The sequence below is a fragment of the Euprymna scolopes genome, chromosome 1 (assembly GCF_053919585.1).
Source record: "Euprymna scolopes isolate OS-2025 chromosome 1, ASM5391958v1, whole genome shotgun sequence".
NCBI lineage: Eukaryota > Metazoa > Mollusca > Cephalopoda > Sepiida > Sepiolidae > Euprymna > Euprymna scolopes.
In genome coordinates, this window is record NC_136482.1 from 164,447,433 (window position 1) to 164,464,906 (window position 17,474).

The following is a 17,474-nucleotide window of genomic DNA, read 5'->3' on the forward strand; positions in this document are numbered from 1 at the left end:
GAGCACTTACCATAAAAGTAACGAGCAGTAACAGTCTCCTAACCTCCCCGTGGCAAAGATTTCGAAGACAGAGAAAAAAGTGCTGTTTGGAGCTCTACCCCAAATCTGGCAACAGTTCTCCATCTTATCAAGATATTTAAAAAAAAAAAAAAAAGAACGTGTTATTCGAAGCGGTGCCTGAAAATTCCTTATTAAGGAAAATATACCTAAACTTATTTTATTTATCTGAACGCGGTGTTAGTCATATTGTCAGGTCATCATGGTGAAAAGCCAGTGCACCAATACTAGCGCCTTCTAACACTGTGTGTATGTGTGCATGTATGTGTGAGTGTATGTTTGCATGTATGTGAGTGTGCGTTATAAAGCAGATATGCCAGATTGTTTTCTGTGCGATCGACTTTCTATAGTTTAGATGACGATTCGACATATATATCTATATATATATCTATCTATCTATCTATCTATCTATCTATATATATATATATATATATATATATATACGTTTTATTTTTTATTACCGTATCTTTCTATTAAGTTACATTATTGTTTCAGCTACTCGTTTTTTGGCCGTCTATAGCTTCCTCAGTCTTTTACAGAAATGGGTAGCTGAAACAATAATGTAACTTAACAGAAAGATACGGTAATAAAAAATAAACGCATATTTGCTCTACAACAGTATTGAGCACTTTCTTCAGTTTTTATTAATTACCATTTTCACTATATATATATATATATATATATATATGTATATATATATATATATATATATATGTATATATATATATATATATATATATATATATATATATATATATATATATATATACCGTTTTATCTGTTTGGCTATATATGTATCAGCCCTCCAGCTCTCTCTTTATCTATCTATCTATCTATCTATCTATCTAAAAGATAAAGAGAGAGAGCTGGAGAGGGGATGTTTCATCCATAAAGAATAGAACACTTTCTATAGAAAACCCTCATTTAGAAAATTTAATGCGTAACATAGAAAACATAAAAGTTTAAAGAAAAAAAAACAACCAAAAATTTAACCTGCTTTCATTAGAAATTTATGATTTAACGAATACGGCTGACTAACACTCTCATTTGAAAAGGATCTATTTATAATGAGATTGTGCTATTATTTCAGGTTAATATTTTCCAGAGGTGAAACAACCAATAAATTTTAAACGAGTTTAATACAAAAATGCTCAATACTGAAATAGGTCAATATATACTTTTTATTTGTGGTACATAAGCATTTATATATCTCTACACATTCATGAGCATGTTTCAGTCAGCTAGTTACAAATAACTAGATATCTTTGCTGTGAATGTGGCTTATATAAGTAAGTTTTATATATTTATATAAACAAAATCGTCTTAAAAGATCGCTAGTTACTTGCCACTGTCTGACTAAAACATACTCATGAATGTGTAGTGACACATGAATACTTATCTAAATATATATATATATATATATATATATATATATATATATATATATATATATATATATATATATATATATATATATATATATATATATATTAGTGTATAGACGATTAATCGGAATCGAGAATCTGAGAAATGTGAACTTTGGGGGGTATCGGAATCGGAAAAATCTGTGACTATATTCCGATGCCAAAAAACGATACTTTTTATTGTCTTTTTATTTGAATTTGTTTAAAGCAAAATCTTTCACTGTTGGTAATAGTAAAACAATTAATATTAATTGATTTTCAATTGCTAGTAAAATAGAAATCTATAACTTACGAGCCTGAGGAGTTTACTTTTACGGTTGATAAAATATCTGCATATTTTACACGTGTCTTTTTTATCGTGATAAGGAATAAATAACAACTATATTATTAAATATTTAGAGATGTATAAAAACAAAAAATGGAATCGGTAATTGTATCGGAAATATATATATATATGCATATATATATATATATATATACATATATATATATATATATATATTGTAGCTTAATACTTAAGTCAACCATTTTTGGCTTAAAATCTATTGGTATATGAAAATTTACTGAATCACACGAACTCAGTATATTACATATAAGTCTATATATATGAACATATATATATATATATATATATATATATATATATATATATATATTTGGTAAGACTGGTAATTAGTAGAAGCTTGAAGAGAGTGCTCAATATTGTTGCAGAGCAAATATGTGTTTTATTTTTTTTTTATTACCGCTTTATCTGTTTGGCTACATGTTTACGATCCAACAGCCTCTTCAGGCCTCGCAGAAGAACCACTTTTGAGAAGCCTGACAAGGCTGTTGGATCGTAAACATGGTCCAACATTCTGATATATATATTAGCATGGGACGATTCCATACTTTTCCCGTTTCCGATATAATTACTGATATATATATATATATATATATATATATATATATATATATATATTTGTACATATATATATATATATATATATATATATATATATATATATATATATATATATATATTAGAGAAATTCATATTAGAATTGTCCGCAATGACTCATGGCGTAAAAAATACAGTACTAGGTAAAATTCAGTTTCAAGTCCGACTAGATAGGGTAAAGTTCAATTCTCATTGCGGACTATACTAAGATAATAATTGCGGATTACTTCCCATTCGTTTCGCCTGCCCGACACGAGAACAAGCTAACCGCCTGTATTAAATGAAGAGTTTCGTTTACAATTTCGTGTAGATTCTCGAGTTGGACCAAAACTGCTTACGTTTGACAATAGAAACCTTAAATAGATCTGAAGTTATATTGGCAGAAATGTAAGAATAATACTCAGTAGTTGGAATAATCCAAATATTTGATCCCTGAAAACATCGTATTCATCTTCCTTGTATGCGATTGGATGAACGTGCGGGTGCTTTCTTCTTTTCTCCCCCTCCCCATCTTCTTCTCTCTCTCTCTCTCTCTCTCTCTCTCTCTCTTCTATGTTATACATCGTTTATTTGACCGTATGTCTTCAGATATTGTTGACTATTGCCCTTTTCCATTTCGTGCTTTTGCTCGTTATCATTTTTAAAAACTATCTGGAAAATATACCCGATGGGCCACGTGCAAGAAAGATACAAAAAAATGCACATGAAAGTGAACGGTTAGAATCTTAAGAAAAGATCTCTAGGTGTGAATTTGTGAAATAGCGGGTGGATATCTTGCATCCGGTAGGATGTACCATCTTCACCTTGATCAAAATGAGAAAATATAAACAGAAATTACTTTTCTATTTTTCGTTATTGCTTTTTCTTTACTTTTTTCCTTGTTTTTTTTTTTTTTTTTTTTTTTACACATTTTTTTCTCACAGTGTTCCCTTCTTGCTTTTTGGCGTCATTTCTTTCTTTTTTATTTGCTCCCCCCCCCCCCGCGTTTTTACCTTTCTGTCCGTCGATTTCTCGTTGTCTTTTTCCCTTTCGCTTTATTTCTTTCTGTTTCCCCCTCTCTCTCTTTCTCTCTCTCTTTCTCTCTCTCTATCTATCTCTATCCCCACCTTATTTCCAAATTCCTTGCTTCCTCCCTTCCTTTCTCTCTATTTATTTTCTCTTTGATTCAACGCCTTTCCTTTCTTCCGCCATTTTCTCTATTCCCTTTGTCTTTCCCCGCGCCAGGCTATCAATAATCATTACTCTTATAAGCTGGCATCACTTTCTCCACTCCCCGCCTCACCTTCCCCCTTCCTTCTCCTACCCTTCCTCTTTTCTCGCTTTCATATTTTCCTCCTCCCATCACCCTTGATCTCCTCTTGCCTCCACCACAACCGCCGCCACCGCCACCACCGTCTAAATCCTTAAGATTTCTTAAAAAGCAAACAAACAAACAAAAAAAACAAAAATGCCGCTCCTTACTTCCCGCCGTTGTTCTTCTTTTGTGTCGCGTTATTTGCAAACATTCCCTAGCGTAGCTGAAGACAAAAATAATATAGGAAAACGAAAGAAAGGATAGAAGAAAGTTGCAATGGCGACGCTACCGGCTGTGGAACTGGCTTCTACCGACCCTCCGCTTCCCTCTCGTTTCTGCTCCTACTGCTCCACAAATTCATTAGACGACTTGCACTGCAGCAGTACAGAATCTGTATTAATTGCGGCCTTAGCGAACACAGTATAAAACTACTCTATTATTGTGCTTTATTGTTACGAATAATCGCGGGCAAGGTAAGAAGTATGGGTTGGGTTTACTCTTGTTTAGAGGGAGGGTTTCACGCGAGTACTTTACCTGTATCTAGATAGACTTCGTCGTACCAACGAATTAAACGCAGAGAACATCGCTCTTCTAATAGTTCACTTTGATTTGTACTCGAGTTAGAAGTAATAGTTTTTGCAAAGTCGAAACAGATTAGACTCCTCCTCTTCCTCATCCTTGTCTCCCTCTTCCTTTTCGGGGTATCTCGAGTTGTTCTCTTCTATTTCTATTGATATTGTTACGAGCAGATTTTACTTCAGTTGAATTTATACGTTATTTTTTCTTTTTCTTTTTCTTTTTTTTTTACTAGCTTAATCATTCCACCGTCTCTTTATTTTCAAGCTATTTGAACAAATTCTCTCCCTTACGCATCGACACACACGCAATCCCCCCCCCCCATACATGGATGGGTAACCATTTAGAACTTCCAGGTGCAATATGTGCTCTCTGTTTCTGTCGGCATTGTTTCCGCTCGTTCTGGACATCTCCCTGCCACTGAACTCAAGCAGTTCCGATTCAAGAGAGGTTTGGTAAGAGATTGCTCAACCCTTGCAACACAACTACACGCGCAGCTGCTCCTACAGTGGATATCCTTTGTCTTTCGAGACCGAACGGAGGCGTCGATATAATATATATATATATATATATATATATATATATATATATATATATATATATATATATATATAATTATGTCCACAGCCCAAAGAACGCCGCAGCCCAGAAGAGCCATGCCAGCCAACCAACCGGAAGTCTAAGACAAGATAATTATATATAATCTCTCATATTCTGAACATACATATATATATATATATATATATATATATATGAGTGGATAATTATATTAAAAAAAAAAACAATATATGTGCCAATCCCCATTTGGGGGTACCAAATTGGTGAAAGGAAAAATTATTCCGCACTTCCATTTGGTAAAAATGCAGTTACGTACAAATAATTCCTTAAAAAAAAAAGGTATCGCGAACAAAAACAAATAAATAACATCTACATACAAATCGCGATATCAACCAGTCACGCGAGATAGGACAGGGGTAAAGGTTTCTACGGGGTCCCGATTTCGAATCACGCAAGATTATGCCACTATAATGAGTCGTAGACGACGAAACACGTGTCAGTTGATAATTATATTAAAAAAAAAACAATGTGTGTCTATATATATACACACGCACACACACACATATATATATATATATGTATGTGTGTGTGTGTGAATATATATCCTTAGTAAACTATTCAAATAAAATAGATACTAGCAGGCCGCCTAGCATTGCTCGGTCATACGATACGCTGAAATATGATATTTTGATAATTGCAAATTTCGTATTCATTATTATGTTATATTGCACCCAATAGATAGTTATGATTTAAAAAGTTAAATTCTTTAAACAAATATGTATACGCATATATATATATATATATATATATATATATATATATATATATATATATATATAAAATAAAATAAAAATACACCTTTATATATACATATATATAAAATAAAATAAAAATACACCTTTATATATACATATATATATATATATATATGTATATATATATATATATAAAGGTGTGTGTTTACTAAAAGCTTTTTCCGCAAATATTATGCAAATATAAATCATGTAGAATATCTGCATGAATATAATTTCACGTAATACTTAACTAAAAATGATCATCCCATAAGAAAACCGAAAAAAAACTAATAGGGAATTAATTAAAATAAATGTTTAAAAGAATATACAAATTAGCAAGATCTTTTGCAGATGAATGCAATCCCTCGACTCATATATATAATATATATAAAGTTGTATTTTCATATTAAATAAATAGTAAAAAAAACACTTTAAACACAGATATAAGATATATACGTGCATATATGCGTACCCATCTATACGTGTATATATATATATACATACACATATAAAGACATACATACATGTACATATATATAAGTGTATTTATGCATGCATATATATATACACACATGTAGATGTGCATATACATATATATATCTACATGTATATATATGTATATATATACACACACATATATATATTTACAGATATATATATATAGAGAGAGACAGACAGATTAAGTGATAGATAGATAGAGAGAGAGACAAAGAGAGAGAGAGGGGGCAGAGATTCTAAAGACGTTGTTTTACATTAAAGGTGTATTTTATAAATCATACAAAAATAACATTTTCAAATGTAATTCCTTGTAAACAAACTAAATTCAATACATCGCTAAGTAAGCCAACTTTCCATATAAACAAAAAATGATTTAACTACATAACAGTGGAAAATAAAAGTAAACGTAATTTAAATTGTTAAATAGAAAACGGGAATAATCAGCCGTTTTGCATGTAGCTGATTCGGAATTAATTTAAAAAAAAAAAAAACAGTTACAGTTACATACGCACACACACACACACATATGTTTTAGCTTTTTCACGATATTGCATTGTATAGTTAGTGTTAGATTTTTTTTTTATTATGTGTTCTGTATAGTATACTGAAAGTGACGTTTTTATTTTACTGTTGGCATTTTTATGTGAACTTTTGTGACATCTGAACTGTTCCTTGAAATATTACCTGTCATATCAATATAGTACTTACTAGTAATTGGGTACTTTCGTGGATATTTTCGCTCTGTATACTACGGAAGTTACTAAGCACTTTCTATTCAGTGGGCATTCTTGTTTACTTCTGCAATTACATTTCTGCAATTAAACTTCTGACTAGACGAATAAATTCATCGAAACATTGGAAAATTCTCTAAAGTGTTTTTTTTTCTGATATATATATATATATATATATATATATATATATATATATATATATATATATATATATATATATATATATATATGGGCTCTGCCCATTCCTCTCTTCCGGATTAACGGTATCTGCATACTAAACGAACGCTAATGTACCATTCAAATATGGCGTTTCAATTATACCTACTTTTGTCTTCTGAGTAGATTGCTGCGTTCGTTTTCTTACATTATTCAGCATCAACAATATCCACACCAGTTTTTTTTTCCTCTTTCTCTCCCCCCTTTCTCTTTGTATTTATTCTTCCAAACTCTCTCTCTCTCTCTCTTTCTCTCTCTCTCTTTGTCTAGCTCTCTTTCTCTCTGTGTCTTGCTCGCTTTACATTTCCTTTCATGCCGAAGAAAAAAAAGAAGCCATACTTGGCGATGCCGAAGAAAACCAACAAACGTTTCAGGCGTCAACATTATCTACAAATATATTTATTTCCTCTCTCTCTCTCTCTCTCTCTCTCTCTCTCTCTCTCTCTCTCTCTCTCTCTCTTTCTCTCTCACTGTTTCTCTCTTTCATTTTTCTCTCTCTCTTGCTAGCTTTCTCTCACTCACTCTCTCTTTTTTTCTCTCTCTCTCCTTCTCTCTTTCTCGCTTACTCGCTTTGTACATTTCTTTTTATGCCGACAACAAACAAGATCAAAGTGTAGTATCTGTTTTTCAGATGCTGCATTTCAATTTCTTGTTCTCTGTCAGTGGAGGAGCAATCCTTCACGACTGAGACAATTTTTATTTTTGTTACTTTTCTCCACGTTAAAAAACGACCCTGGTGGCTAACTCTGTCCCGTGGGGAGACATTGTAAAACGCGACAACAAACACATGTTACGGCGTCAACACTACCTAGAACAGTTTTTATTTCCTCTCTCTCTCTCTCCCTCTCTATCTCCCTCTCTCTTTCTGTCTCTTTTTCTCTCGCTTTGAAGCTCGCCTTATATTTCTTCTCATGCCAGAAAATTTTTTACAGCGTACAGTATTTATCTTCTCTCTCTCTCTCTCTCTCTCTCTCTCTCTCTCTCTCTCTCTCTCTCTCTTTCTCTCTCTCTCTCTCACCCTTTTTGTATATAGTCTTCCCAACTCTCCTTTTCACTCTCACACACTTTCTCTTGCTCGCTCTTCTCTTATTCCGATAAGGAGATGAAGTTAAAATAAATTAATACAAAACTATTTTCTTTATTGATTATTACGGATTTACCACACTAATTCCTTCTTGAAAAAATGAATTTTGTCTTTTGGGGGGGATACATTTACATAAACTGAGGCACAGCAACACGTTGAAAGGTACGGCTAGTAAAACAATAGTGGGCTTTAGTTGAATACATTTAAACATATGTAACTCATTACAAGAAAGGTGGGCTCTCTCTACCGTGCTAGAAAACTACTAACACCCGAAAGTATCCTGTACCTCTATAAGGCCACCATTCGCCCATGCATGGAGTATTGCTGCCACATCTGGGCTGGTGCATCTGCTACTAGTCTCTCGCTCCTTGACAAGGTTCAAAAGAGAGCCGCAAACCTGATAGGCCCTGAACTGGCATCTAAGCTTCAGCCTCTGTCCCATCGACGAAATGTTGCACCCCTCTGCCTTTTCTACAAGTATTTTAGTGGTGAATGCTCTGACGAACTGCAATCACTTGTGCCCCCACTCCAATAGTTTCTTCCCCAGAACCGCTGGACTCTGGAATTCCATTCCAGGTCCCTGCTTCCCCAACAGTACTGACGTGCAGAAGTTCAAGTGTAACGTGAACCGACATCTTGCTGCCCAAATCCCTACATAGTACCCCAGTAGTTGTTGCCCCTGATAGTAGCCCCCTACACCAAAGTGGCAATTTGCCTTGTTTTGGGTGAAAATGTAATTAAAAAAAAAACTCATATATATATATATATATATATATATATATATATATATATACATATATATATATATATATATATATATATATATATATATATATATAGTAATTTATAAAATATATATGGCGATTAAGCTACACTGAATATTCCGCGTTTCATCCACTCTATGACTCTTCAGGCTTATGCGCGAATTCTGTGGTTGTTTATCGTTTTTATATGCTCCTCTTCTATGGAGCATATAAAAACGATAAACAATCACAGAATTCGCGCATAAGCCTGAGGAGTCCTAGAGTGGATGAAACGCGGAATATTCAGTGTAGCTTAATCGCCATATATATTTTATAAATTACTAACTAGCTCTACCTACGTAATGAGAACTTTTGAAGTAAATACTTAAAGTTTACGCATAAATTTATACTTTCGTATATTAATTTTATGTGAGTAAATTAAGTAGTTATATATATATATATATATATATATATATATATATATTAAAAAATAACATATATATACATTTAGTATTAAGATTAATAATTGTAAATTATGAATCAGTTTAGAAATTGTGAACACTCAGTTTGATTTTCTTTGTTCATCTTTTTTTTTAAACTGATTTATAATTTACAATTATTAATTTTTATACTCAGTATAGCTCTAGGATAAATATACCTATTGAGCTTATCATATATCTATAGTACTAAAATCACTGTTCTTTTAAAGTATAATACATTAGAATAATCTTTGCTCTTTAGACTCCAGCTGTAATTCACTCTATAAAATATAATATATATATATATATATATATATATATATATATATATATATATATATATATATATATGCGTATGTGAATTTATGTATTTGTTTGTGTTAATTAATAGATAGAGAGAGCAAATGGAGAAAGATTAATTAAATATGGAAAACCTATTAACTCATTTACTAATTGTATAATCCTAAAACTACTTCTTACAATATAAATAGCATAAACTATAAACTATGGTTACATGAAAAATATCAATCATAAATGTCAAAATCAAAATGAAATTAATTAACAAAGAATAAGATGTTATATTTAAATGCAGATGAAAGTAATTTTTGCTTCTCTACTTTAGCCCAAATCAAACATTGCCACCACAACCCCCACTGTCACAATTACTTCTAATTAGTGGTGAATGCTCTGACGAACTGCAATCACTTGTGCTCCCACGACGTGAGCACCCTCGACAAACCTGACAGGCTGCTAAATCCCACCCCCACACTGTAGAGATCCCTAGATGTAAAAGATCTTTTTACTCCAATAGTTTCTTCCCCAGAACCGCTAGACTCTGGAATTCCATTCCAGGTCCCTGCTTCCCCAACAGTACTGACGTGCAGAAGTTCAAGTGTAACGTGAATCGACATCTTGCTGCCCAAATCCCTACATAGTACACCAGTAGTTGTTGCCCCTGATAGTAGCCCCCTACACCAAAGTGGCAATTTGCCTTGTTTGGGGTGAAAATGTAATTAAAAAAAAAACTCATATATATATATATATAGTAATTTATAAAATATATATGCCGATTAAGCTACACTGAATATTCCGCCTACTATTAATGATAACGAGAATGATAGTGATTATGATGATGATAATAATGATGATGATAATAATGATGATGATGATAATAATAATAATAATAATAATAATAATAATAATAATAACAACAACTAATAGATTAAGAATAATTTTCCAAAATAATTAGCAATTAAAGCTATATATTATAGAGATATATTCTGAATACTGAACCAGTGCTCTCAATGAACCTCGCTTTTGGACATTGGATAAAGACGTTGATGATGAGAGGAACTGGTATATATAAAAAAGAAATAAAACAAGGTCGCTCGGAAAATGGTAGGCTCCTTCTATCGATCCAGTAGATATCTCACTGCTGATGCAATTCTTTACCTATATACTCGTAAGAGCCAAGTACGTCCAAGGATTGAGTACTAATGCCACATCTGTGCAGGAGCTGCTAGAAAGCTTTTATCCTTCCTGGACAGAGTCCAAAATAGATTTCGTAGCCTAGTGGGGAGATGACCTTTCCTCCTCCCTTCAACCGCTTTCCCACAGAAGAGATGCCCTGTCTGCTTTATCGTTATTTTCATAGTAAGTGCTCCTCTGTTTTCCAATCTATATCCCCCTCGCCAAACTTTCACGAAAAGCACCCGTCTAGCCAAAACCACTATTAATAATTTCTCCAACTCTTTATATGTGCCTAAACCTAAATGTAGATTCCATGAACAAAGATTCTTTCTTAGAACTGCACACCTGTGGAACTCTCTTCCATTTGCCTGCTTTCCAGCTGATTATAATATGGTCATCTTCAAGTCTAATGTAAACAAGTTTTTAATGAGCTGTTCCCCTTAAGTAAACCAATTTATCAAATTTCCACTACTAACGATTACTACGTCATTGTCGCAGTGACCACTGTATACTTATTAATCCTCGGATGGCCTCTGGACCTTGATAACTCGTGACTCCTTTGTAATATAATAATAATAATAATAATAATAATAATAATAATAATAATAATAATAATAATAATAATAATAATAATAATTTCAAATGGTGTCTTACACGTGCGAACGCCGGATCATTATTGACTGTATTCCTAAGAACACTACCAATAAATATTTGGTGTTGCGAGACTATTTTTATCATTGCTTTTTCTCACCTAAAAATATTTCATCATCAGGAGTAAAAATTATTCTTGAAAAAAAAAAGCATAACTTTTATATACTTGAACAAAGAAATACTTTTTCTTAAAACTAAAATATAATTTTTTTCATTTGTTTCTATGTATATTTAAACACTTGTCCTGAAACGACAAAACTGTGTAATTTCCTTGAAAGCATTCTCTAAATAATAATATTCGTGGTGACTATTTTTTTTCGTTTTACTAGCATAGGGGCACGACGTTGTCCGGGATTAAATTAGAATCAACAAATGTTTCACATTCCCATATTTTATTGTCATTGAAATCGGTGAAATCGCCTATTTTTCAATCAAATCGATTGGTTGCTATGTCTATTTGGGTGCACTGAAAGGAAGCTTTACCTTCCTCCCTGCACTGACCTAGTCTATAATATATTGCACTGTAGAGAATCTACGGGGTTTTTTTTTCATAACATTATTATGTACTAGTAGGTCGCCGGTCTTCTCTGAAATTTTAGTGGCAATAGCTCTCATCAAGGTCCCGCTCTTCGTAATCATCAAGTGGCGGTCTGGTTAGTGCTTTCTCTCCTCTGTATTTCCATCTTCCTTGACCCTTCACGCTTATTTAGGGTGGATCCAGTTGATGACTACACGTTTTTGTCGATTGGGTATAGGGTTTACTTATAATTACGCAGTTGTACTTTCCTTGATTTCATAAGATGGTTGTTTGTTTGTTTGTCTCTTCATTCAATTATGTTTAGCTGTTTTCATTATTTTCACCCATTGACCATCCAGAAAAATGGTAGACACACACAAAACGGTATCATAACTTGAAAATAGAAGTGATAAAATATGAAATTACGATGATATAGTAATAAACAAGAAAGATCATTGATTTTGACGCCCTAGCAGATCTCAGGATGAACATGAATCAGACAAAAAAAGCGAAAAAAAAAATACCGGGATCTGGCCAGAGAGCTGGAATAAATTTGGAACATAAAGAAGATCAATACAACAAAAGTAATCGCAGGAACACTAAGAATAATCCTGAACAACTTTTAAAAAATAATGGGAGAAATTGGAAATGGGGGAAGATAGAGGAGATTCAACGGATAGAAATAATGAAGACGACTGAAATCTCCAGGAAAAAAATAGAATATGAAAACCACCCCATATGAACTACGAACATTAACCAAAAACTTGAATAGAAATAAAACAAAAATAGAAAACTGGAGGAAAAAAAACGCTAAATGTTAAATTTAATAATGGTTAAAGATGTTAAGTATAATACGTGCGAGAATAAAATAAAAGTTTAGTGTCGGCACAGACTGGTACTAAACAAAATCGAGAAATGTCAAGGAGGATGGAAAGCACTAAGAAAAACTCTACTGGAGGAGTGCATTGAGAACTTGGCGAGGCTTATTTCCACCCAATGTTCAGTGAAGACTATTGGTCATTGCCAGCGAGAAATCAATAGTAAGCGGCTTCAGCGATAACGCAAATTCATTAGCAAAGGTTGTTAAAAGAAGCGAGGAGTACTCGAAATCAGGGAAGATTTGTTGTCGTCTAGACCCCATTAAACACTATAGGTTATTATTAGGACTAAGACAATAGCATATTCTTTTCAGTATCCGTGATATCTTATATGATTTTATATAAGGCGATGTGGTTCTCGGCTGATTAGCTGTGTCTAACTATGTTGGATATATACTCAAGAGTCAAAACAATGAAAATAATATTCTATGGTCATAGCCCTAGTTATTATCAGTAAGTAATCACAGATGATTACCTGTGAGAGAATTCCTAGTAATAAATCTTACCCGATTATTTTAATTAATATGATGTATTTTTTTAAATAAATTATATGGACATTAGCATAAGGAAATTATTCGATGTTTATTAATAATTAAATATTATTTGGCGGGCACGTGTTTTGTTTATCATTAAAAAAAAAAGCACGTCCATCTGGTCCGTTAACCGTTTACTCATGAAGGATACTCAACCGTCCATTTCGAAAACAAATCCAAATTTTACTTGGGTCCAGTAACATGTATATTACTTCATCATTTCCGTCGGCCATCTTAATTACATTTTCAACCTAGCCGACTCGTCTAAACTTTAGGATACATAATTAAAAGTCTGTATCGTTTCGAATCTAGTTTATTGTTTTTTCGGGGTTTCTTTTTTTTTTTTTTTTTTCAGAATTCAGACATAACATGGTGTTTAATTCTGATATCATTCTCCATGGTAGAAAGTGCTGAAATCCCACTCTAATCAGATGTTGGATCGTAATTTGCCAGCAGTGTTGCACGTTTGATTGGTTTAAATTCAAGTGATAATATTTTTTTTTTTAAATTGATGCCTTGGGTTTTTATAAAACTTTCTGAAAAGTTGTAACTAACTGATTTCTATATAATTTTGGTTGTCTATAATTCGCGATAACTCTTGGGTGTGGCCCAGAGGCTCTTTTAGGACTAATAAAAAACACTCCATTTATGCCACTATTTTACCATATTTGTCCAAAATTTTCTGTGTATGTCTATTTAGCTCTTTTGCATGGTGCTGAACCCAAATCTAAATATGTTAAGGTCTTGGAGACTTTTGGGGCTAAATGGGGAAGGGGTGACGATTGACTTAGTCATTTCTTTTTGTTTTTGTATAGTGCAGAACTATAATTTACATATTTTAAGGCCCAAAACTGCACCGTTTCTTTATTTTGACATGGATTTTAAGTCCCCTGAGGACATTTGAGGCTAAATCGGGGGGGGATGCTGAACTTAGTCATTTTTTAATTCCTCGTTCACTGTGCACTCATGAGGGACCATGCATGATTCACTTATTCTCATTGGTAACGAACATTGAACTCCTGTTCATCCTGAAATCACCAAGAATCTCTATATGTTTCTCATCCTAGCCCTGAAACTCTGTATAAGAATTCTTAGCTTTGTAATTTCTATAATTCTTTAAGCTATAAAAAATTGTCTTTTGTTTGTTTGTTTCGTATTTTTTATATGTCCAGTTTGTAACACAGATCTCAAAACATTATTGTAAAACTTGCAACGTATAAAAGTAAATTCTTATAAATAAGCATCTTATAACTTTTGTGACAAGCGGCTTGATTCTGCTGCATTAATTTTCGTGGTTCCTGTTAGAATTATCTACCCACACGAGCCACCACGTGAGGATTGACAATATTCTGTTATTTAACGTGTCCCCCCTGGGCGTTAATTCCACCGACAAACCTGACAAGCATGAAAGTTCGCCCTCACTTTAGAGGTCTATAAATAATGGAAAACAATCTACGCTAATATTTTCTTACTTCGAAGAGTTTTTTTTATTTATTATTATTTGGAATCCATTCCCTGCTTTCTGTTTTCTGGATGTATAAATACAAGAAAGCATATTTCTGTATAACGTCTCCAACTCGGATTCCTTCTGTAAATCTGACCTCCCATCATTTAGTCTTACGGTTTAGTAGCAATTTGCCTTATTTTATGTGATTAATAATTTTAAAAAATATATGGAGTTCAGTGGATTCGAAATTGAAACGCCTATATCATCAGTCTTTTCTACTTCTCACCTCCTTCAAAATTTATGAATAGAAATATAACTAGATTTAGGTACTTTGTTTAAGTGCTTAACGACATAAACTGAATTCGAAATTGAAACGCTTGTATTATCAGTCTTTAGACGTCGATATGGTCAATTCTCCTTTACGGTTGCGAATGTTGGAGAGTAACCAAGACGACTGGAAGTCGTTTGAAAGCAGCGGAGATATGATATTAAGGTGAGTTCTACTATTCTCTTGGACAGATATGAAGACAAGCGAAGAAATCATGCGTAAGGAGGAGTGCAGCAGTTCACTACTCAATACCATCCTCGCCAATCAGTTGAAGATCTTCGGTCATTTAATGCGAGCGGACGAATTGGGGGAAAAAGGCTTGATGTTACGAAACATCGCGGGTCAAAATGGCAGAGGAAGAAAACGAACCGAGTTCCCTGACTGTCTCTACAGGGTCACTGGAAACAGTACTATAAATCACATCAGAAAGACCGAATGTAGAGGGAATTGGAGAGCTGTGATTATCGATGTCTGCAATGATAGAGCTGATACTTAAAGAAAGGAAACGTCCGTGATGTTTCTCACTTCACAATAGAAATCTCCTTCAAAATTTATAAAACAACTGCAATATTAGTGTATGGTCCTGGATATGACCTTAAACCATATCCTATGATGAAGCCCAGCTTGTGGGCTTTGGGGAGTGTGGAATCACCCCTTAATTGACATTGCTCCAAGGTCCACTCTGACTCGGAGTGGTAGTGCCTGTTAGGGTCCCAACTATGGGTTAAATAGAAACTGACTTGAAAAAAAAAAAAAAAAAAAAAAACAATTATATTCTATTAAACCTTTTTCTTCGAAATCATTGAATTCGGCATTAAATAACCAGAAAAGGTTTGGTATGCCGTAAAACAAAGACAACCAACCAAACCAATATAAGTGTATTGTTATAGGTACTTTGGCTAAGTGGTTAACGAAATATCATGAAAATTTGGTTGAGATAAGTTTGAATCCATTTCTTTCTACAAAACCAATTTCATCAAACCGACACTAGACCTTATTGGAAGGATGATAAATAAAATAACTTTCTTCCTTTTGTTATAGTCACTGCATTCAATTAGAACAGAAACAATGGCATATGGAAAGGCAGAAAGAGACCGTTTCGTTTAAATCCAATGCCCCACTTTCAGAGTTTTGATTTTATGCACGGCAACATTCTACCTTGATTCTATATTCTCATTCTTCCTTTCGCATTTACCTCTGCCTCGAACTCTAGTCTTGCCTCTTCTTTCGATAAATCTGCCGATAACCTCATTCTTCCCCCTTCTTCTTTTCCGGCCTTCATTTATCTTCCCCCTTCCCATGTCAGCTTTTCGTAAATGAAGTGCTTGGAATGGGGGAATGTAAGAAATATCTCAACGCGCTGAAATCAGAATCATTGTCAACTGCTAAATGGCGTGTAGACATCGTCATTCTTAAAGACTAACGGATAGGCCTCTGCGACGAATAAAATGTCAACAATGGGTCACTAGAACGCTTGGAAATGGTGTGGGTGTCCGGCGGAGCGATAGCAACTTTTAGAAAGAAAGAAAAGAAATGAAAATATAAAAAGAAAACCGAAGAAAGTATGCCGTGAACACTTTGCAAGTATAGGATTAAACTTAGATTGTTATAAAATAACTAGACTACCCGTGACCCGTTGGGTCAGTATGTTATATTAGCTATGGAATTCATGTATGAGCGTGACACTTGTGACGTAAAGAAAATAATTTTTTTTTACATAACAGAAACATTTCTATGAAAGTATATTAAAATGAAAAATCACGGACGAATCACTCAAACATGAAAAAAAATCCTCCCTATTCGTGTACAGTTACCTATTTTTCCGAATAATCGCTCAAAATCGAAAATTAAACATGATTTTCCTACGAAACAAACGCAGACGAAAGTCATTTAGCAGCAAAAACGCACATGAACTTACCGATGAGAAACATAAGAATGAAAAACCCGTATTGGAATCCTTCAATCAAGTTATAGAAACTTAAAATCTAAAAAAAAAAAAAAATTAATAAAACCTGAAGCAAAAAAAATAAAACCTAAAAAATGAAACAAAATAAAACTAATATTGAAACAGATTAGTAAATGTGTCAACAAATTCACCGTTCTCACACAACTATTTTTTATCTAGAAATATAAACAAAAATAAAAAAGAAGGAAGGAAGGAAAAGGGACGGATAGAGAGTAGTAGTAGTAGTAGTAGTAGTAGTAGTCTTGGATTTACTATAATTGATCTTATGTTTATCAATGGGTTAAAGTTTT